Source organism: Phyllobates terribilis, unplaced genomic scaffold, assembly GCF_046119375.1.
Source record: "Phyllobates terribilis strain yellow unplaced genomic scaffold, ASM4611937v1 Scaffold_4__5_contigs__length_816908805, whole genome shotgun sequence".
NCBI classification, from domain to species: domain Eukaryota; kingdom Metazoa; phylum Chordata; class Amphibia; order Anura; family Dendrobatidae; genus Phyllobates; species Phyllobates terribilis.
Window position 1 is genome coordinate 59,205,651 of NW_027362764.1, and position 24,847 is coordinate 59,230,497.

The 24,847-nt window shown below is 42.3% G+C and overlaps 1 protein-coding gene across 3 annotated transcripts in view; it reads right to left on the reverse strand.

The window, feature by feature from the left end:
• CDK14 (cyclin dependent kinase 14) overlaps positions 1 to 24,847 on the reverse strand; it is a 628,470-nt gene that overhangs the window by 602,501 nt on the left and 1,122 nt on the right. The window contains exon 1 of one of the 3 annotated variants that reach the window (XM_073677401.1): positions 15,315 to 15,543. The exons of the other annotated variants lie outside the window; for them this stretch is intronic. The gene's annotated coding sequence lies outside the window, so the exon portion shown is untranslated. Of the gene's footprint in view, positions 1 to 15,314; positions 15,544 to 24,847 lie in introns of those variants that run through there. 3 annotated transcript variants of the gene reach the window in all.

A 24,847-nucleotide genomic window follows, 5' to 3' on the forward strand; every position in this document is an offset into this window, starting at 1 on the left:
AAGATAACTCATATCTTTAATAGATGGCCTCATCACAGAAGCTCTGGTGTGTCAGCTTTTTGCTACGAGTCTGGTTCCCAGGTGTTATGATCTGCTACAAGCACTAAGGAAAGAAAGGAGATCTGAACCTACAATAGAACTAAGCTAGATCCCTACGATGTAACGGAGAACCTGATCCTGCGATCAGACCCGCTAAAGTCCTCGGCTAGTCTGTACGAAGACCTATAGATGCAAGGGAGGGATCCCTACAAGAACTAGGGACTGGGATAAAGTTGGGCACCTCCTAGCAGAAATTGTAGCAGTAAAAGACAAAACACACAACATAGAACATAAAGGTCCGAAGACCAAGCTAAACAGACTGAGAAAGGTAACTAAGCACCAGGCTAACTTAAGAGTAGAAATTACAATGAAGTCCAGCAAGGCCAGGAGGGCGGAGCAGGATTGAATAGGCAAAAAAGGTCATGTGACCAGCAAGATAGTTTTTTTCTAACAGGAGAGTTCTAACAGTACCCCCTCTTCTAAGAGGATCCTCCGGATCCCCTAGGCCCAGGCTTATCAGGAAACCTCCTGTGAAACGCTCTGACAAGTTTTGAAGCAGAAACATCATCCGCCCTCACCCATGAGTTATCCTCGGGTCCGAAACCTTTCCAAGCGACGAGATACTGCAAACTCCCTCTAAACCGTCTAGAATTTAGGATGCAGGAAATTTCGTATTCCCCGTCCTCCACCACCGGAGGAACAGTGGCAGAGACGTCTCCATCCGACACACAAGCTCTTTTCAACAGAGAAACATGAAACACCGGATTAATCTTCCAGGAGGTAGGAACCTCCAACCTAACAGCAGATTGGTTAACTACCTGAAGCACCTTAAAGGGCCCTACAAACTTGGGACTCAATTTTTTAGAAGGAATCCTCAACCGCAGATTCTTAGAGGACAACCAAACCATGTCACCAATAGCAAACAAAGCCTCTTGCCGTTTCCTATCAAAGTACCTCTTAGATTTTTTGTTAGCCTCCTGAAGATTACCACGCACATCCGTCCAAACTCTCTCCAAGTCACCGGAAAAACTCTCCTCCTCAGGCACAGCCGATACCAATTTGGAGAATGACCCAAAAGACGGATGTCTCCCAGAACAACATAAAAAAGGCGAACAACCAGCAGAAGAGGATGTATGGTTGTTAAGAGCAAACTCAGCAAGTGGCAGAAACTCAGACCACCCCTCCTGATTGTCTGCCACAAAACAACGCAAGAACTGCTCAACATCCTGATTCTTCCTTTCTGTCTGGCCATTAGACTCAGGATGATATCCGGATGAAAACGACAAATGAACTCCCAACCTGTCACAAAAAGCACGCCAAAAACGAGCCACGAACTGAGGTCCCCTATCCGAAACAATGTCAGTAGGAACGCCATGTAGTCTGACAATTTCCTTGACAAAGGCCTTAGCGAGTGTCTTAGCGCAGGGCAGTTTGATGAAAGGAACCAAGTGACACATCTTGCTAAAACGGTCAACAACCACCCAGATGACTGTGAAACCCTCAGAGGGGGGGAGGGCAGTAATAAAGTCCATAGCCAGATGTGTCCAAGGTGCACTAGGTACCTCCAGAGGGCAAAGCAACCCCGCAGCAGGAGTATGTGAAGACTTAGATCTAGCACACACCGTACATTGACGCACCCACTTAATGACTTCCTTCTGCCATCCAGGCCACCAAAAACTGCGACCCACAAGTCTCTTGGTCTCAGAAATTCCTGGATGACCTGCCAACCGAGACTCATGACACTCCACAAACAAATCTCTCCTAAAGGTCCTAGGCACAAACAACCTCCCATGGGGAGTGTTAGATGGGGCATTCTCCTGTGCTTTAAGAATCTCATCTTCCAAAACGGAGTCCAATGCAGCAATCACAACACCTTCTTGTAAAATGCTCTCCTCCTCCTCCTCAGCACCGACCATGGGAGAAAAGCTGCGAGACAAAGCATCAGCTTTAACATTCTTGGTACCCGGGATGTAAGTAACGGAAAAATTAAACCGCGAGAAAAAAAGTGCCCACCTAGCCTGACGGGCATTCAAGCGCTTGGCAGCATCAAGATAGATCAGATTTTTATGATCAGTGAAAACCTGAATGGGAAATTCAGCACCTTCCAAGAGATGACGCCAGTGTTCAAATGCGAGTTTAATAGCCAGCAATTCCCGATTACCAATATCGTAATTAAGTTCAGTCTCAGAAATTTTTTTTTTAAAAAAAGCACAGGGATGTACTCCATCCTTGATTTCCTGAGACAACACTGCACCGACCCCCACCGAAGAAGCATCAACCTCAACCAAAAATGGCTTAGTCACATCAGGCTGCATAAGGATAGGATCAGAGCTGAACCTCACCTTTAGAAACACAAAAGCTTCAATGGCCTCAGTAGTCCACTGAACCGCATTAGCACCTTTCCTGGTGAGATCGGTCAGTGGTTTGACAATAATACAGAAAATTCATTAAAAATTTTTCTAATAATTGGCGAAACCCAAAAACCTCTGTATCGATTTCAAACCAATAGGCCTAGGCCATTCCTGCACAGCTTGAACTTTAACCGGGTCCATCTCAAAACCTTTACTGGAGATAATGTAGCCCAAAAAACTAATTCTCTGTACAGCAAACTCACATTTCTCCAGCTTAGCAAAAAGTGAATTGTCCATTAATAACTGTAATACCTCACGTACGCTCCGCCAATGAGACTCCAGATCAGGCGAATAAATCAAAATGTCATCCAAATACACAACCACATTTTTGCCGATCAAAGGTCTAAGGATGTCATTAATAAGATTCTGAAAAAATGCTGGAGCATTGGTAAGATCAAAAGGCATAACCAGGTTCTCAAAATGACCCACAGGAGTGTTAAAAGCAGTCTTCCATTCATCACCCTCCTTCATGCGCAACAAATTGTATGCCCCCCGGAGATCAATTTTAGAGAACCACTTGGCCCCCACTAACTGGTTAAACAAATCAGGAATCAATGGCAGTGGGTAAGGATTGCGTACAGTAATTTTATTAATCTCACGAAAGTCCAGACAAGGATGTAAACCGCCGTCCTTTTTTTTAACAAAAAAAAATCCAACAGCCACAGGAGACTTGGAAGGCCTAATGTGACCAGCGGCCAAGCTTGTCTGTATGTATTCCTCCAAAGCCTTTCTCTCAGGAATAGTAAGATTAAATAAACGACTTTTAGGAAGAGTCGCTCCAGGGACAAATTCAATGGTACAATCATAGTCTCTATGGGGAGGCAATATTTGTGACTCCTCCTCAGAAAAAACTCTCCAAAAATCCTGAATAGGTACAGGTAATTCCCCTTTTTCCACCGCAGCAATACGTCCGTTACAACACTTGTCATAACACTTAGGACTCCAGGACTTAATTTCATTGGTAGACCAATCCAGTACAGGATTGTGCAATTTTAACCAGGGTAACCCCAAAATTACTGGAGAAGGCAAATTATTTAATACCACCAAATCCAAATTTTCTTGATGAACACCATTAATAGTGAGGGGAAATTCACAGACCTTGTGAGTAACACTCTTCAAGGGGGAGCCATCGACAGAAACCACAGCAATAGGGGATGACAAAGGTTTCGGTTTTAATTTAAGTTTTTCCAAGAATCCCCCATCAATCACATTCAGAGGAGAACCACAATCCACAAATATCCGAAATTCAATTAATTCTTCCAGAGCAGTGGTAGTAGCAGAAAGAAATACCCCCTTAGAATTTAAACAGGCAATACGGGCGTAACTGACCTTTTTTTTTTTTCTTTGTTTATACGAAGTACACAGTTCTTAATAAAATGATCAGATTTTCTGCAATAAAAGCACAAACCTTCAGAAGATCTGCGGTCTTTTTCCTGAGAGCGGGGTGCTATCGCCCCGATCTCCATTGGCTCTCCAATGTCAGTACAGACTCTCTCAAGACTTGGAGCTGACATGGCAGAGGATTTACTTTCATTAACCCTTGCACGCAGTCTCCTGTCCACCCGTATAGCTAATTGCATAGCCTCCTGCAAGTTTCCAGGTGTGGGATAAGCAATCAGCAAATCTTTAACCCTTTCACCTAGCCCCGCAAGAAACAAACTTTTCAAAGCTGAATCGTTCCACCCCACCTGGGCAGACCACCGACGGAAGTGAGAACAATATTTTTCCACATTACCTGATCCCTGCCTCAAATGTCTTAATTCAGTCTCAGCTGATGAAACACGATCAGGATCATCATACAACAAACCCAAAGCAGAAAAAAAACTATCCACTGATCTAAAGCATGGATCACTAGGTTGTAGAGAAAAGGCCCATCCCTGAGGTTCTTTGCGCAAAAGTGACATTATGAACCCTATGCGCTGTGATTCATCACCAGAGGATCTGGGTCTCAAACGAAAATACAATAAACAAGCATTTTTAAAGGAAAAAAATTCCTGTTGATCACCAAAGAATAAATCAGGCAAACGTACCTTTGGCTCCACAAAATGTGCTCCAGAACAGCTACTCACGTGTTGTTGGAGCTCGGCCACCTCTAGAGAGAGTCCCTGCAGGCGTTGAGCCAAATCCTGAACCGACACCATGATGGAAACTGGAAGTCTTTCCTTAGAGATATTTTTGGGCTGGACTTACTGTTATGATCTGCTACAAGCACTAAGGAAAGAAAGGAGATCTGTCCCTACAATAGAACTAAGCTAGATCCCTACGATGTAACGGGGAACCTGATCCTGCGATCAGACCCGCTAAAGTCCTCGACTAGTCTGTACGAAGACCTATAGATGCAAGGGAGGGATCCCTACAAGAACTAGGGACTGGGATAAAGTTGGGCACCTCCTAGCAGAAATTGTAGCAGTAAAAGACAAAACACACAACATAGAACATAAAGGTCCGAAGACCAAGCTAAACAGACTGAGAAAGGTAACTAAGCACCAGGCTAACTTAAGAGTAGAAATTACAATGAAGTCCAGCAAGGCCAGGAGGGCGGAGCAGGATTAAATAGGCAAAAAAGGTCACGTGACCAGCAAACTAGAAAAAACCTAACAGGAGAGTTCTAACACCAGGATCCCCGGAAAAATTAAAGGGGTATTCCCATCGCTAGATCTTATCCTAGTATGTAGTAGGTGTAATAATAATATTAGCAAATACCTCCAATTAGAAATGTAGTATAGTTCTTCTGATTCGCTGTCTCTTACTGCTCTGTGCAGGGCATTGCTGTAACTTAGGTATCTATGGTTGTGACCACTCATATACACTATGTGCAGAATTATTAGGCAAATGCATATTTTGATCACATGATACTTTTTATACATGTTGTCCTACTCCAAGCTGCATAGGCTTGAGAGCCAATTACCAATTAAGTAAATCTGGTGATGTGCATCTCTGTAATGAGGAGGGGTGTTGACTAATGACATCAACACGCTATATAAGGTGTGCTTAATTATTAGGCAACTTCCTTTCCTTTGGAAAAATGTGTCAGAAGAGAGATCTGACGGGCTCTGAAAAGTCCAAAATTGTGAGATGTCTTGCAGAGGGATGCAGCAGTCTTGAAATTTCCAAACTTTTGAAGCGTGATCACCGAACAATCAAGCGTTTCATGGCAAATAGCCAACAGGGTCGCAAGAAGAGTGTTGGTCAAAAAAGGCGCAAAATAACTGCCCATGAATTGAGGAAAATCAAGTGTGAAGCTGCCAAGATGCCATTCACCACCAGTTTTGCCATATTTCAGAGCTGCAACGTTACTGGTGTATCAAAAAGCACAAGGTGTGCGATACTCAGGGACATGACCAAGGTAAGGAAGGCTGAAAAACGACCACCTTTGAACAAGAAACATAAGATAAAACGTCAAGAATGGGCCAAGAAATATCTTAAGACTGATTTTTCAAAGGTTTTATGGACTGATGAAATGAGAGTGACTCGTGATGGGCCAGAGGCTGGATCAGTAAAGGGCAGAGAGCTCCACTCCGACTCAGACGCCAGCAAGGTGGAGGTGGGGTACTGGTATGGGCTGGTATCATCAAAGATGAACTTGTGGGACCTTTTCGGGTTGAGGATAGAGTGAAGCTCAACTCCCAGACCTACTGCCAGTTTCTGGAAGACAACTTCTTCAAGCAGTGGTACAGGAAGAAGTCGGCATCGTTCAAGAAAAACATGATTTTCATGCAGGACAATGCTCCATCACATGCATCCAACTACTCCACAGCGTGGCTGGCCAGTAAAGGTCTAAAAGAAGAAAAAATAATGACATGGCCCCCTTGTTCACCTGATCTGAACCCCATAGAGAACCTGTGGTCCATCATAAAATGTGAGATCTACAGGGAGGGAAAACAGTACACCTCTCGGAACAGTGTCTGGGAGGCTGTGGTGGCTGCTGCACGCAATGTTGATCGAAAACAGATCAAGCAACTGACAGAATCTATGGATGGAAGGCTGTTGAGTGTCATCATAAAGAAAGGTGGCTATACTGATCACTAATTTTTTGTTTTTTGTTTTTGCATGTCAGAAATGTTAATTTCTAAATTTTGTGCACCGATATTGGTTTACCTGGTGAAAATAAACAAGTGAGATGGGATTATATTTGGTTTTTATTAAGTTGCCAAATAATTCTGCACAGTAATAGTTACCTGCACAAACAGATATCCTCCTAAGAAAGCCAAATCTAAAAAAAAAAAACACTCCAACTTCCAAAAATATTAAGCTTGGATATTTATGAGTCTTTTGGGTTGATTGAGAACATAGTTGTTGATCAATTATAAAAATAATCCTCTAAAATACAACTTGCCTAATAATTCTGCACACAGTGTAGTGACAGTTAGTTAGTCAGTCAGCTCTTCGTGGTCCTAACCACAGAGGGAGTAGAGGAAATAGGAAATACATCTCAACAGGTCAATCCAAATGAATTGAACACACCTTAGCCCATGGATGCCTCTGTCCACCAGTTTAGGTGCTCCCTGCTGTGGGTCAAAAATGGGGTTCTTGAGCAGAGAATTACCCCCACATATTCTAATTGTATGGGATATTTTCTATATTATGGTTTTATAATTTTTCAATACAGAAAAGTTGGGATTCTACACTTTATTTATTTTTTTTTTACATGCGTTTTTTCCAGGCTCCCCATAAAAGCCTACAGAGAAAAGAAGCAAAGTTCAACAACGACTTTATACGCACACTGAGCAGGAGTTTCCATGAAATCACATCCACTTTGCTCGGGACTGTACCAACGTAGATTTTCTGCATAAAAATAAACTTCATCATTTCTACTATGTGGGAACATGGCCTTAAAGTAGTTCAGCCTGTCATGTCAGAGGGGGACATCACGCCAAAGTCTTGGACGCAGCAGCCGGTATGTTCGAACATTTTGGCAGCCGGCCTCTGGCAGCGGAGCCTCCTCGCATTTTCCAAAATGTAAATGGAGAGAAGCAGCGTTTGCATCACTCGATGGTTAAACCCAAGGACTTTTTTTGTAGCCCTGAAGGCCCTGGAAGGTCTCCTCCTTTTCTCCTTACAGGGTAATAATAGGCATCACATACTTCATATTTGCATGCACGAGAATACTGTTCTGTTTCATTGATGACACCGCTGGAATTTCCTCCCTCAATACAGTGAATTTTCCAGAGCAAGAGAAAAAAAAAAAAAAAAAAAAAGCGCCCTGGAACAGTGACAGCAGTAACTGGGGCTAGTTAGCATGTGATGAAGAGCCAAGCTAAATAATGACAGAAGAATTGTGTCCATGCGGGGAAGGGGGCAACTCAGCAACCTGGATAAAAGGTTTTGGCACAGATTAAAAAATGGCCCCGAGATCACTACGGCCCATAGGACGCAGGACATTTTGGAATGTGGCAGCCACTTAACCTCCTCACCCCCATCTTTCCAATGCCTCTGGGGCTCTGCATTAGGTAGAGGAGCCATCTGTTCTGCACACAGCTCCTCTATAGCTGCACCGAAAATAATAATCAGCCATTGTTTCCTCTATATAAACAAACAGCATCTGACAATGCACATACATGGAAAAGTAACGCGTTCTGGAGCGATAAACATATACAGAAATGGAGCTAAAGCTTCCCGATGACTTTCTTTTGAGGCTAACCTTTTTTTTTTTTTAACATTACTAAATAATAAATTTTATTTATATAGTGCCAAAATGTTCCGCAGAACTTTATAGTTAAAACAATACAGGCTATATCCACTTTTGAAATAAATGTTCCAGAGCATCTAAATTAAGAAACTTAATTAGAGAGTAACCATTCGTTTAATTTTTATTTCAAAAATCAATAGTACACATGAAAAATAAGAAACTCTGTCATATATCTTATCAGAGAAGTTTGCTTCTTTCTCCTCCTGGGTTGATTTTTCACTGTAAATTCAGAGGTGAAACCTGAATTCAATGAAGACAGACTTTCCCATTACTGACAAAAGGAGAAGACAGTGATCATAAAGTTCTATGGAGAAGTGAAACTGTCATTTTATTGTCAGAACTTGCAGCTGAATGTCCGTGTCGGCCTCTGGCCACCTCCCGAGAGTGTCCGTGTCGGCCTCTGGCCACCTCCCGAGAGTGTCCGTGCCGGCCTCTGGCCACCTCCCGAGAGTGTCCGTGCCGGCCTCTGGCCACCTCCCGAGAGTGTCCGTGCCGGCCTCTGGCCACCTCCCGAGAGTGTCCGTGCCGGCCTCTGGCCACCTCCCGAGAGTGTCCGTGCCGGCCTCTGGCCACCTCCCGAGAGTGTCCGTGCCGGCCTCTGGCCACCTCCCGAGAGTGTCCGTGCCGGCCTCTGGCCACCTCCCGAGAGTGTCCGTGCCGGCCTCTGGCCACCTCCCGAGAGTGTCCGTGCCGGCCTCTGGCCACCTCCCGAGAGTGTCCGTGTCGGCCTCTGGCCACCTCCTGAGAGTGTCCGTGCCGGCCTCTGGCCACCTCCCGAGAGTGTCCGTGCCGGCCTCTGGCCACCTCCCGAGAGTGTCCGTGCACCAACTGTCATCTATCTCAGTAATGGGAAAATCTGTATTCACTAAAGACAGATTTTACCTGTGAATTGAGAATTTCGAAGATGAATGATCAGTCCCGGAGGAGAAAGAAGCAGATTTCTCTGATAAGAAATTAGGAAACTTTGTAATAATATATCTTATTTTTAGTTTTTTGATGTGCACTGTTGATTTATGAAAAAAAAGTAAAAAAAATATTACTTGAATAGACATATCCTATTGTTTTGTATATCCAAATGTGTCTCCATGGTTACAGACTACAAACAAACTGTCTGTAGTCAGATCCTGCATTCATACTCTCTCCAAGTTGTCCTACCTTGGATGGTGTGGACCCACTGCATTTCTACTGTAAATGAATAGATGAATAGGCGTTGACTGAACTGGGAGCAGAATTTAAAGGGATTGTTCTATCTTTCAACTTAAAGGGGATTTCCGGTCTGAGGGTACAAGTCTGTAGTCACTCCTAGTTTTGGGAGTGGACGGTCATGTGACCACAAGTTTACAATTTACATACATACTTCAGGCCACATTCCTGCCTTACTCATTTCACTTGTATCAAGTGAGGCAGTGCACGTCTAGTCAGCATGTGACCGCTAGTTTACGGTTTTCATACATGCGGTCATGTGCCTGTTGGCTCCTGGCGCCAGTACCAGAGAATCCTCACAGTCTTTGGATACTTAAAGATTTTGTAAAAAAATATTAAAGAAAAGTTATTTTTTATATATTACTCCAATTGGATTTGACTGTAAATGACTGCAGACTTGTACCCTAAGGCTAGACAATGCCTTTAACTTTCTCAAGGAGGTCAGGACATTCCTAGCAGAAAACCCCAGATGGCTGCAGTGTCCACCAACAATGACTGGTGTTGTAGATGGGAAAGATAAACCAAAATACAAAACCAAAAGGAACATGCAGAAATGTTTTAAGGGGCAGGGCCAGGGTAGACTATGTTCTTTCACAACGAAGGTCAAGGCAGGTTGATGTGATCACGAAACTATGAAGGTCAATTACAAAAATTACAGATCAGAACCCAAATGGAGCCCTCAGCAATGGAGAGGTGTCCCTCTTAAGATCACCTGCAGCTTTGTGTCAGGTGACTGGAACAACTGGCCACGTGCACAGCCAGGAGAGAAGGCGGCCAACTGTGGTCAGCAGGGTCGGCTGGAGAGAGGTCGTCACACACAAAGAGGAGACCAAGAAACGTGATTAATTAAAGGGACTGTCCGGTCTAAAATTACAAGTCTGCAGTCACTATGTGACTCCTCACATCGCGCGCACTGTCGGCAGCAGTTTCTCCAGCCCCGGAAGCGACAGTCATGTGACCGGCCACATTGCGACTAAATGGGTGCGACCTCGCTCAATGCAAATGTATTGAACAAAGCTGGAAACAATCTAGTCAGAATGTGTCCCAGAAGTATGCATATTGCACACTTGCGGTCACATGACAGCCGCTCCCGGCACTGGAGAAACCTCACAATGTGCTTTTGCAGCTTAACACCAGACAACTCCTTTAAGGGCTGTTGTCTGCTAGAATGTGCAGGGGTCTCTGGCATAAAAGACAGATCTAGATGTGCAGACTAGCAGGATCTCCGGCACAAGGCCCTCCTCTGAGGAGAGTCCACTCTGCAGACTTCTCCTTACCGAGTCTATAGTACAGATTTACAGGAAGGAGTTTCCTAGTGCAAGCAGTCAGAGGGGGCTTAGGCTAGGCGCTGGGGTAAGGAACCTAAAGTTAGATACTATAATGTATCTTGTAGGTCTTGTGCCATGCATAGTGATATAGCTGTTCATGTATTTCAGTACAGTTCTTACTTATAAGGAATAGGTCACCAGGTTTTTGGCTATGTAATCTAAGAGCAGCATAGGGGCAGAGACCCCGATACCAGGGATGTGTCACTTGCTGGTCTGCATGCTGTAATTTTGTTACAATCAGTTTTCTCTGCTGCAGATCTAGCAGAGCTTAGAATGCAGATCCCTCTATAACCCCGCCCACACCACTGATTGGCAGCTTTCTGTCAATATACAGTGTACAGAGAAAGCAGCCAATCAGTGATAGGGGCGGGGTTACACACAGCAATTGACTAGGAGGCACAAGACACCTAGTCCTGTAGTGATAATCACCTGATTTTATTGAAATAGCAAAACACAGTCTAGTAAGTGACACATCACTGAAAACAGGGTCCCAGCCCCTACATAATACTGCTCTCAGATTACATGGCAAAAAACTGCCAATGGATTCCCTTTAAGACTCTAGAACAGTTGGTGGGCTTTAGGGGCATGAGTTATACATCAGAGACTTTAAGAAGGTGCACACAATTTCTCCCTAAAGAAATTCTTTAATAAATATACCCAGTAGATTTTCCAATATTGGGGTAGACATACAAGTGCAGAATAGTAGCTGATAAGCGGTGCGACTGGGTGTTTGTGCCTCCCAGGTCCAATTATGTCAGGAACATTTTACATTGCGTTGCCATATGGTCTCCCGACAATCTGCAAGTGATCGAGTCACATTCTTGTTATCATGTTTTTCATGTAGTTGCTCAAACAAGCAGGTGCGGAACATGTGTGTCAATGACCCCGCCATTTACATTACATGGAGTGTACAGTGAACTGCCAAGGTTACAAGAAGGAAAAGCAAAACGATGAGGATTCCTATAAGCTGTGCTCACACACAGAGGGCGATCTTTTAATATTTAAAAAAACATGAAAAATTACAGATTTCAATTCACACATTGCATTTAGCTGAATGCAGAGCTTAACTTTAACTTCAGTTTTTGACGCCACAAAAACGTTTCTGATGTATACCAACTTGGAAAAGGAAACATGCCGATGCTTGGCTTTTAGGCAATGTTCACACTGAAATCCAAAGTGATTATGCAACAGAGATCTGCGCATATTTTCTGCAATTATTCATGCATTTTTCTGTTTTATTGTTGCAGAAAACATACTAAATAAAAGTGCAAGTAAAATGTAAAATAAAAAAGTCCCCAGACCAGCAGTTTAATCTGTGGATTTCAGGGTCCTCATTAAATAAAAAAATAAAAAAATGTATGTTTTTTTTGAAACCAGGATAAACATGCTGCTGTTTTCAAAAAACAATTTGGGTACAGATTTTGCATGAAAAAAATATATATAAAAAACGCAGCATGTGGATAAAACTAAAATTCACTTATCCACTTTGATGGTACTGTAAAAAGCTGCAGGTTTTGCATGCAAAAAATCTTTCAGCGCTGGCACAACGGATTCTTACAAGACATTTTTTAGTTTTGTTCTACGACTCATACAGCCATAGTAAAAATCGCTCTGATAGTTTAAGTTCAACTATTTTAACATCATAAAAGAGTAAAAAAATACTCTTCAGATTTTGCAACTGAGGCATAAATGAATCACAGATCAGCTATATCCACAGGAATGTCACACAGGTGCCGTCCGATATGATGTGAAGGCAGAGCCGGTGTGAAGTGTCGGCAGACAACAGATGATTGACAATTTCTTCCTGAGGATATAGAAAACGTGTAGCTGGCTGAATTTTTGGAATCATTATTTTTTTCTAACAATTTTCAAAACTTTACACACGAAAAATATCTATAATACAATCGTCCAAGCGTCCCTCTGTCTGAAGCCTCTATAGACTGCACATGCGTGACGCGCAGTCTGGCTCCAGACAGAAGACCGCATGGACCCGTTACAGATAAGAGGAGTGTATGGCGCCAGAGATCGCGTTATGTGTAGACACTGAACGCATACCGCGATCTCCAGTGCCATACTTACTTACCTGACCGGGAGGAGCCGGAGACCGGGGCAGGAGTGAGGCGTCGGATCAGCGCATGTGCATAGCGCTATCTGGCGCCATTTTACTGAAGACACATTTGTGCCGGACAGCGCGGTACTCCGGCGCCGCACTCCTCCCCTGGCCTCCAGCAGAAAAGGGCGCAGCAGCGCTGGAGCACAGAGAAGAAAGGTGAGTATAAGTGTTTATTTTTTTTGTATGTGTGCAGAGGAGTACAATGCATACCAGGATTGGGGGTGAGGGGGCCACACATACCAGGATTGGGGGGATTGAGGGGACCATGCATACCAGGATTGGGGGGAATGAGGGGACCATGCATACCAGGATTGGGGGGAATGAGGGGACCATGCATACCAGGATTGAGGGGGGGATGAGGTGTGCCATGCGTACTAGGATTGAGGGATGAGGGGTGCCATGCGTACCAGGATTGAGGGATGAGGGGTGTCATGAGTACCAGGATTGAAGGATGAGGGGTGCCATGCATACCAGGATTGAGGGATGAAAGGTGCCATGCGTACCAGGATTGAGGGGTGCCATGCATACCAGGATTGAGGGGTATGAGGGGTGCCATGCGTACCAGGATTGAGGGATGAGGGGTGCCATGCGTACCAGGATTGAAGGATGAGGGGTGCCATGCGTACCAGGATTGAAGGATGAGGGGTGCCATGCGTACCAGGATTGAAGGATGAAGGGTGCCATGCGTACCAGGATTGAGGGGTGCCATGCATACCAGGATTGAGGGATGAAGGGTGCCATCCGTACCAGGATTGAGGGATGAAGGGTGCCATGCGTACCAGGATTGAGGGATGAAGGGTGCCATGCGTACCAGGATTGAGGGGAGCCATGCTTACTAGGATTGAGGGATGAGGGGTGCCATGCGTACCAGGATTGAGGGATGAGGGGTGCCATGCGTACCAGGATTGAGGGATGAAGGGTGCCATGCGTACCAGGATTGAGGGATGAAGGGTGCCATGCGTACCGGGATTGAGGGATGAAGGGTGCCATGCGTACCAGGATTGAGGGGTGCCATGCGTACCAGGATTGAGGGATGAGGGGTTCTATGCGTACCAGGATTGAGGGATGAGGGCAGCACATAACAGGATGGGGGAACAGGATTGAGGAGCACAAATACCAGGATGGGGGCAGCACATATACCAGGATGGGAGACCATATACCAATAAAAATGCTCGCCACCCGGGCGTAGAACGGGCTCAATAGCTAGAGCTAGATATATATATATAGATAGCTATTATTTTATCCGTATGTTGTATTTTAATGTTATATCTATTTTTAATTTAGATTTTCTTTAAAATTTTACACGAACCTTGCTTTTATCTTAGTGTTTATTTTCTTTTTATATTTTCATTGAATATTTTTATGTTTTACTTTCATTTTAATGTCTGTTTTTTTGTATTAAATATATAAAATGTAACTAAAATAGCTAAAAATAAAATCTGATGTAATGTTAAAATTTAATGTTAAATTAATGGCAAAGTTGCCAATGACGAGACAGATAGATGAGGGGTAGACGACCGGTCACAGGGCCTCAGCTGTTGGCTGGCAATAGGATTTTAATGTTCTGTAATGGCTGGTTAGTCTGGCCTTTCTGAATTGATAGCCTCCATGTATATCTCATTTCAGCAATTATTGTACCAGATGTACAACTGATATTCAGTATTAATATTATAATATCTATAGATGTAATACTTCAAGGAGGACGTGTCACTTGCCATAAATATTTAATTATTATACCTGGTGTAAATGCCGCCGTTCTCCTGAATCCGGCGTTGTTTTTCTTTTGTTCCTGCTCCTCTCTGTTCCCGAGATATGGGCGCAATCTATTCCTGTTCCAAGAGGGCGTGGTCCTGAAGAAACACCCACAAAGAGCTGAAGATCACACCCCCTTGGCTAACAAGACAAGATTTATGTACAAGGAAGAGGGGGCCATATCTCAAGAACAAAGAGGAGTAGGAACAAAAGAAAAACATTGCCGAATTCAGGTGAACAGCGGCATTTACACCAGATAAAATAATTACATATTTATGGCAAGTGACAGGTCCTCTTTAAGGAATGAAACCGCACCCCTGGAGGCCAAATGCTACAAAAATGATGGTGTATCCCTTGGACAACCCTATAATAGGTTGATTAAAAAGTAGCTGAACACACTTGATCATGTTCAAAGAACATTCAAGGTTTTTTTCTGAGGCCACGGCCCCACTATCAGTATTCGGCCGTGGCCTTACTATCTGTCTCTAAATTCCGACTTGGGAATATCTCGTTGCAGATAGTAAATTGCATGCAACTTTGCAATGACAGAATGCAAAGTAAGTCACATGTGACTTGATTGCCATAAGAGGTGGCGACTTTCAACGCAGCATCAGCCAAGACGGATAAAGTTGCTTTAAGACGCACCCAATTTGCCTATATATCTCTTATCTAAAACCGATCCTATTGAGATATACAAGAAAAAAAAACAACCCACATCTCGATCTCTCTACCTACAGACAGACAACGGATGCCTATGAAAATTTTTTAAGAAAACGTACCTCCCAACTCCTTCACTTTTGCTTTGCATCATTTTTGATCCATTTTCCCCACGGTAGCTGAAGGAGTGTTTTGTGTTTTTTCTTCACTACTCCAATTAAAGGCAAAATTAAAATACGTTGCTTCGAGCAATTGTTGAACGTTTTGCCTCCGTTTCTTATTGTAGGCAATACCCATTGTGTTTAAAGAGAAAAAAAGAAATTCTAAAAAAAAGAAGAAGTTGCGCCATCTGTACATGCGAATCCGTAGAGGGAATGAAACAGCTGACCGTGTGCCAGCAAAGAGTTAATGCAAGCTGTATCGCCTTACAAATGAACGTTCTTCTCTCTGCACGCTGCGCAGCGCCAGCTGGTGTTTAATACCTCCCCTAACCCTTTTATATATCAGAATCGATCCAGCGAGGGCTGCACATTTGTAAGGATGACCACGCTGCTGCACTTTACTGCAACCATGGAGGTTATGAATACGTGAGAGGAATCGTTTTCGTTTCATAGGACTGCACACATTATATATATATATATATATATATATATATATATATATATATATATATATATATATATATATATATATATATATATTTATTTATTTTTTCAATCTGGGTGACAATAGAAGGATAGGGGCTCCAAATAGCGCCACACTTGTACATAGGCAGAGTGTGGTATTGCAGATCAGCCCACATTTAGTCAGCTGCAATACCTGCTCATAGAGAGGAGCGGCGTGCCGGGTGTCTAATACATTTCAGCAGCTTTCCAATACAGCTTGTGCGTCACTTACTCACTAGTGAGCAGCGAATCCAATTAGTTATGACTCGCCCCCCAAAAATTTGGCAAATCTGTAAACCTCCGTGCTTTACTGCAGGAATGGTGTTCCTTTCATCACAGGCCTTGCTGACCTCTCTCCAAATGTAACGTTTATGGTTGTGGCCAAAAAGTTCAATTTTGGTCTCATCACTCCAAATTACCTTGTACCAGAAGTTTTGAGGCTTGTCTCTGTGCCGATTGGCGTATTGTAGATACTTTGTGGCATTTGAGCAGTAATGGCTTTCTTCTGGCGACTTGACCATGCAGCCCATTTTTCTTCAAGTGCCTCCTTATTGTGCATCTTGAAACAGCCACACCGCTAGTTTTCAGAGAGTCCTGAATTTCAGCTGATGTTATTTGTGGGTTTTTCTTTGCATCCCGAACAATTTTCATGGCAGTTGTGACCGAAATTTTTGTTGGTCTACCTGACCGTGGTTTGGTTTTTATAGAGCCCCTGATTTTCCATTTGTTAATCACAGTTTGAACGCTGCTGACTGGCATTGTCAATTCCTTGGATATTTTTTTGTATCCCTTTCCTGTGTTGTACAGTTCAACTACCTTTTCCCGTAGATCCGTTGACAATTCTTTTGCTTTCCCCATGACTCACAATCCAGAAACGTCAGTGGCAGGATGAAAGATGCAAGAGTCTGTCTGGATCCCAGAAACTCACTCAGCTTTTCCGCACACACACTGATTACAAACAAACAGGTCACAGGTAAGGATGTTCCCTTTAGTAGCCATTCAAACCCATTTGTGTCCAATTCTGTGCATGATAATGCACCGTCTCATGCTGCACATAACACATCTGCATCTCTGGCTGCTATGGGCATAAAAGGGGACAAACTTATGGTGTGGCACCCATGCTCCCCTGACCTCAACCCCATTGAGAACCTCTGGAGCATCATCAAAAGGAGTGTCTATGATGGCGGGAGGCAGTTCACATCTAAGCAACAGCTCTGGGAGGGTATTCTGTCCTCGTGCAAAACAATTGAAGCAGAAACCATCCAAAACTTGACAAATTCAATGGACGAGAGAGTTCAGAAGCTCCTTTCGAACAAGGGGTCCTATGTGCAAATGTAACATAACCTAGAATAAAGTTTTGAGTTGAAAACTGTTTGATTTCAGTTTGTAATAACCTGCTAATGCTTATAATTTCAAAAATGACCATTTTTTTGTTCTTTATTAAAATGAAAAGGTTGAAAACTCTGCTGTACATAATAATTTGGAACATGCATTTTGAGTGCAGTTTGAGTTTTTTATTTTTTTAAAAATATCCTGTTATCATAGGCAGTTTGTACAAAAACCTTTCAACTGTACTCTAATAGTTATTTGACTGGAAAATTACAATGACTGCAATTCATATAGGTAATTTGGGAAAATCTGAGAAAATATTATTTGCATAATAATTTGGAACACAGTGTATGTCCCTTACCCTGGGGGGGTGGGGTGAGGAGGGGGTGGGGTCAGGAGGGGGTGGTGTCCTCCATTTTGCCACGATTCTTTAATACATAGAAAAAAAAATTAAATGATTATACTCACCTTCCCTCCGCTCCCCCACCATCCTCATCTGAAGCCGGCAACTGACTTCAGCGTGCGAGCGATGGGAGCACATGACGTCACTGCCATGTGCCCCCAGTCACGTGCACGGTGATGTCAACTGCTGACCTCTGATTGGTCGGCAGAGTGTATTTCAGCGTACGGACCCCTGCACAGCAATACACTTCAGCTGAATCTGCGTATGAAGACGCACATCCAGTTGACGTTTGCGCTGGCGAGCCCCTCACCCGCACCGGCCCAGTGGCGACCTCTGCTATTGCGATCGTTATGCCCCTGTCCAAATCAATAAAACAAAAATCACAGTTTTAGATTGGCCCAGCAATAGCCCAGACCTGAATCCAATTGTAAATCTGTGGGATGTCCTGAAGAGGGTGCTGTACATAGGCGATGCCCTCGCATTCTTTCAGATGTGGAACTACTGCAAGGAACCCATTGATTAAGATCATATAAAATCTGAGTTCTGTTGTATTCATCATGCACCACAAAAAGTTATTCCCCTCTACAAGTATTGCGAAACTAACAATAAAATAGATGCTCGATAGCAAGTGTAACAAACCATCAGGGCAGGAGAGATATTTGTCCTGCTGATGTGTTTAGCTCACAAAGAATATTAAATGTTAGGTTATATAGAGTCTATAGATGTGAACAAGAACTTATCCACTTGCTGACAGCAAGCAGAGATCTTGAAAATAGCAAGAAATTTAAATATAACGAAATTGGTAGAACTTTTCAGATAAAAAGGTATGTGCACGCAAAGTTTTTCCTTTAGGAATTTTTGGAGCAGAAACTAAGTGGAAACTCTCCAAATTTCAAAACTCCTCAAATACTTGGAGTTTCTGCTCAGTGGCTATGTCCGCACAGAGTTTTTTTCCCAGAATTTTCAAAAGCACAAACTCCAAGTTTTTGAGTTTTTAATTCTGAGGGTTTCAGCTCCCAAAAGACTCTGGTCACATAGCCATTTTCTGCTCCAAAAACTGATCAAAAAGACTCAACGTGCACATACCTTTTCTGTTCAAATTGATTGAAAAACTCTCCACATAGCCTGAGTTTTCCGAGCAGAAACTGAGTGGAAGCTCAAAAGCTTTTGAGAAGTTTTGAAATTTGGAAAGATTTGCTCACTTTCTGCTCCAAAAATGTGGACAGAGAGAGTTTTTTAATGAGTTTGAGCAGAAACTCGAAATCCTCATACAAATCTCAAAACTCCTGAAAAACCTTGAGTGGTGATGTGCACATAACATCTTTTTCCGGGAGCTATCGCCTGAGAAATACAAAAGAATGAAGATTAAGCATTTTTTACGTAAAAACAAAACAACGATTGGAAACTTAAACTAAAACCGTGGGTGAACCATTCAAAGAACGCCGAGCAGGTCATGATTATCTTTCAGTGTAAATGCAGCTTTATGGTATGTTCACGCAACATCTGCTTTTTCACCACCAGAGCTGCAGAGTTTTTATAATTGAAGTCGCGTCAAGAAAACGCTGGTGATCTTTTTCCTGAAGCAGCTTCAATAGAAGCTTTATCGTCTTTTATTTTTTTGGCGCTGGTGTCTTTACCCTCTATAGTGGCGAGCGGCGTCCTAGTAGAAACTGCCCAAAGAATGAACATGCTACTGTTTTTAATGGATTCCGTTTCCAAACCCTGAAACAGTTAAAAAGAACGAACAAAAGACGGAACATATGCACAGCAATGTCATTTTTACATTGCTGTGCATCATGTTCATTTTTTGCAGAACTTTTCTGAAAAATATGTCATTTGCACATAGCATTATCCAGTACTGAGTTAATGAGATTTAAAAAAAAAAATAAAAAATCTCATCTATTCCTTGCGGAACCATCTTGATTCCGTCTTTTCAATTAGCCATTAAAAGGTAACAAAAATTGCAAGCTTTCAGGACTACTCAGGCCTCTTCATCAATAGTCTCGAAAGCTTGCAATTTGTTACCATCTTTTCAGTTAGCCATTAAAAGTTATCAACCACTGAGGACTCTCAGATTTTAATATTTTTCTATGTACCGGCTAACACGGTACAAAGATATATATTTTTCCTGTATCTAGAGGAAAAGCAGTGTGATTCAGCAAGCAAAATGCTAAAGATGATGAAAGTCATGGAAGATGCAAGTATCTTGGACAACAGAGCTTCCAATCTAGAGCAGATAAGGTAGTGAGAATAGGTAGAACATGGTTTTCTACAATGAAGGAATACAAAAGGACAATGAGTTACCAGGGTGCAATTTATGCAAATCACTTGAATTGTGCTATTTAACTTATAACAGTATTGAGTTTGTCATTTGAGTTTGTTGACTTTCATTAGGTTTCCCAGCAGTCCTATGTAAAGCAACGAGAAGTGTTTGGAACAGAAACTAAAAGTTTTTGAGGAGGATTCTGAGTTTCCTCTCAATTTCTGCTCTAAAAAGAGTCCGTGTGCACATAAACCTTGAGTTTCTGCTCAGTGGCTTTGAGATTTGGACTGTTTCTGCAAAAACTACTCAAAGAATTGTGTGCACATAACCACTTTCCACTCCAAAAGTTCAGTGACAATTCTCAGGTCCAATTCATCAAAAGCCAGAATTCTGTTGTAAAAAGCTTTGAAAAGTCACAAAATCATGTGCTGTGCAAAAATATTGCAACTTTTGGCGTTTTCACGCCATTTTCACCCAGCTCTGACAAAGTGGGTGAAGCTAGGGTGGGACGTAATTATGAACGGCAGCGTTCATTGCGCCACAAATCTTACTCCAGCCCATGACTGGAGTAAGATATGTGGGAAGGTGAACACGGAGGTTCACGCCACTTAACTCCTTGCCCAATTCATTAGGAGATGTGCGCTTCGCACTCCACCCCGACCCCTCATCAAGATCGCCGTGAAAAACCTTGGCCTTGAAGAATAGGGGTCTCAGTGTACCCCTAAGGGTATATGCACAAAACGTATTTGAAACTCAGCCGAACCCACCAAGTTTTTCAGCCAAAAAGGCGTTTCAGGAAACTCTGGAGTTTTTTTGCCTGAAGAGTCTTTAGTGGGGGCTTTTTTTCCAGTCGATCCCTGAGCGTTTTTTGACAGTTTTAGCCCTCGGTAGCTTTCTGGAGTGTTTTCCAATGGTTTTTACTTAGAATTCGCCTCCATTCTTGAACTCATTTTTGCAGCTAAAAAAGCCATGGTGTGCACATAGCCACTAGTGAAGCATTTTAAAGCAAAAACGACACTAAAACACTCCAAAAAATGTCAGGTCGTCTTCCTGGCATCTTTTCAGCTTTCCCATTGACTTTTATTGTTAAATACAGAGTGTCTTGTGAACAGAAAATGCCAGATGAATGGACACATCACGTCATGGTGTTTTTAGAAACTTGAAGCAGTTAAATGTTCAAAACCCTGAACATGTGCACCGCAAGTCGATTTTATATAGAAATGCGATTTTAAGCTTTTTTTGGTAGGTTTTTCAGGTGATTTCTGCTGGTGGGTGTTTTTTTTAGCATTTTTGGGGTGTATTTTGTACTGGTGTTTTCTGTTTTTTAATTCCATTCAACAATGAAGAAAACGCTAGTTGTTTTTCAAGGTCAAAAACACACATGGACATCCTTTGATCTTTCACACTGACGTCTATTGTAAAGTACAGAGCGTCTTTAGCATGGAAAGTGCCTGGAGAATGGTCCGGTCACTTCTTTGGAAACCTGAAGCTGTTAAATAGCCACTAAAAAGACTGAACATGTGAACAGCAACTCAGAAAGGTTCATTTTTTTGGGGGTGCTTTTTCATGTGAATTTCAGAGTGGACCGGCTTGAAAAACAAATGTTGTGTGAACACATCCAAATTAGGAACTGGGTCGAGTAGACAACATTGACCCGTTGCATCTGGTGGATGTCAGATGGGGACGCATCTTGCGACACCTTCATAAAAAAAAAAAAAAGTGTCATACCAAGGAAGGACACAAACAATGGCGGTCACTTTGTCACCCTAACTGCTAGATAAGGCTCATTTACAAATAATCCAGCCTGATGTAGCAGAGCTGAATTGGTCAGCGAACCGTTTCTTCTCTACGGTGTGACGTTCACTGACAACAACGCTGTATAGATCCTATGGAAAGTCACTAGAGACGCATCATGGAGAATTGGAGCAGAGCCGAGTTTGTCATTCAGCATATCTGACCATAACGAAGCTTAATTAGCAGAGTCGTCAACTCATATCTTTTTGGCTATTCTTGCTACCGTGCAAATAAAATTTACTGACAATGGCGACTATAGCCAGACAGACATCAGAAGACAACAAAGACACGGCTCACAAAACCTCTGGTTTAGAAAATAAGGGAGATATCAATGGAGTAGTTGCCCATGGCAACCAATTAGAATGAGGCCTTTGAGAAAAATGGGAATTGGACCATGACAGGTAACCGAGGGCGACTACTCCACTTTCCTTTGTGACAGTTTGGATACATTGCCCCCCTTCCTCCAATTATAACATCTGTCTCGGTACAACAGACATAATGGGGCAAATTTATCAGAAATGTCAACAAGAAAAACAAACACTTTGTTGTCCATAGCAACCAATCACAGCACAGCCTTCATTTTAACAGAGCAGTTTGCAAAATGAAAGCTGAGCTCCGATTGGTTGCTATGGACAACAAAGACTGTTTCAATAAATGGAGGCCCTTATGAATGATCACGTTTAGGATCGCCGTCACGGCTGGAGGGCTAATGATTATGTCTATAGCTTGGAATAAAATACATTTTCAGGAACATTTATGGGGCGGTTGCCGGTTGTTACAATGCATTTTACATAGGTTCTGATAATGATTCACATTGCAGCAATAATTTGACTGCGGCTCTTTAAGAGGAAATGAAAACTTTTCCAGGGTCTGGGTATTTGGAGCATGTACCCGATCACACAGGAAGTGGTGAAACAAGGAATGTCTCCAGATATGAAGTCACCAGAGAGATCCCACCATGCAGAATAAACCCAGAATTGTCAGGGATCGGTTCTCATATCCAAATGCAGCCATAATACACGGATCAATGCAGCAGAGCGGAGTTTGTCAGGGGCAGCTGGGATCATTATGAAGCAGAGCTAAGATTAACGAGGGCTATGATCATTATATATGGTCACTATGCAGAAGAAGGCTGTGCTCAAAATGCAGATGTAGAAGAGCTAAGGCTGTCCTGTGTGGTATATACGGCGATAAGAGGACGAAGCTTGTTATAGGTGGTGAATATACCGAAGCAGCAGAGATATGGCTGACATAAGTGGTCAATATATGCATATACAGCAGAGATGAGCTTGTCATGTATGCAGATAAAGCAGAGCTGAACAGTGTATACAGTGCATGGGCCGTATACCGTGTGCAGTGGGGAGCATGGCATTTGTAGTTGATAAGGCAGAGCTGAAATATATATATACATACATATATATATATATATATATATATATATATATATATATTTATTTATTTCACACATACAAATTACATATTATATTTTTTTCCCCTTGGCTATATGCAGAAGCAGCAGAGATATGGCTGACATAAGTGGTCAATATATGCATATACAGCAGAGGTGAGCTTGTCATTTGTAGTTGATAAAGCAGAGCTGAAATGTCTGTATGTATATATTTCTGGGCTATATGCAGGAGCAGCAGAGATGTGCTAGTCATATGTGGGGAAGGTATGCAGATACAGCCTAGATGAGCTTGTCATATGCAGATAAAGCAGAGCTGAGCTGTGTATAAAGTACATGTGCTATATGCAGTTTGTGGTCAGTATACAGTCAAAGCAGAGCTGAATATATATATATATATATATATATATATATATATATATATATATATATATATATATATATATATATATATATATATATATACACACACACACACACACACACACACACACACACACATACATACACATACATTATGCAGACAATGCAAAGCTAAACTGTATATGCAGTATGTGGGCTATATGCAGGAGCAGCAGAGATGTGCTTGTTGTTTGCAGATAAAGCAGAGCTGAGTGGTGTATAAAAGTACATGTGCTATATGACATTCGTGGTGGGTATATATATATATATATATATATATAGATTAGCTCTGCTTTATTGTGATATATATATATATATATATATAAATATACACACAGCCTGGGCTTGTCACATATGCAGAGCTAAACAGTATATACAGTACATGGGCTGGATGCAGAGATGTGCTAGTCATATGTGGTCAATATGCAGATAAAGTAGATGAGTTTGTCATTTGCAGATGAAACATAACTTGTCCTATACTGAAGCAACACAGGAGAGTTTGTCATATATGCAGAGCAGAACTAATTATTATATATGTGTGAGTGTTTTATGCAGATGCAGCAGAGTTGAGCCGGTCATATATGCAGATCAGGATAAGCTGGTTTCAGATGTACTAAATATATACTTGTCCTATGTAGTCTACTTGCAGATATATCCAGTTTAGCCCTGTTTTATGTTATCATCAGCAGAGTAGAATTTGTCAGAGGCAGAGTCAAGTTTGTCATTGGTAGTCTATGTGCAGATGAAGCAGAGCCAAGACCACTGCATAGGGTCAGTATGCAGGTGAACCAGTAATATGTGGTCAATATGCAGGTATGGCAGAGCCAGGCTCGTCCCATGTGGTGTATAGGAAGATGAAATAGAGCCATGCTTGTTATATGTGGTCAACATGGGAGGAGCAGAGAGGAGTTTGTCATATATACAGATAAAGCAGAGCTACTAGGATGGTATGTGTGCTATATACAAGAGCAGCAGAGATGAGCTGGTCATGTATACATGGTTATGTGTGCTATATATAGGAGCTGCAGAGATGTGCTTGTCCTGTACAAGGTAAAAGTAGAACGGTCTGGTCATAAGTGGTCAATATACAGATTAAGCAGAGCTAATCTGGTTATAGCTATTCTCATATGCATAAGAAGCAGTGATGAGCTTGTCATACAGTATGTGGTCTATTTGCATGTAATGCAGAGAGAAACTTGTTATCAGTGGTCAATATGGAGAATAAGCAGAGCTGTCTGGGCTATATGCAGAAAAGGAAGAAATGAGTTTTGCCATGTTACAGAGAGGAGCTTGTCATACAGTATGTGGTCTACTTTCAGATTTAGCAAAGTCAAACTGGTGAATATGTAGATGAAGCAGAGCCAATATGGTTATAATGTGGGTTGTATGCAGGA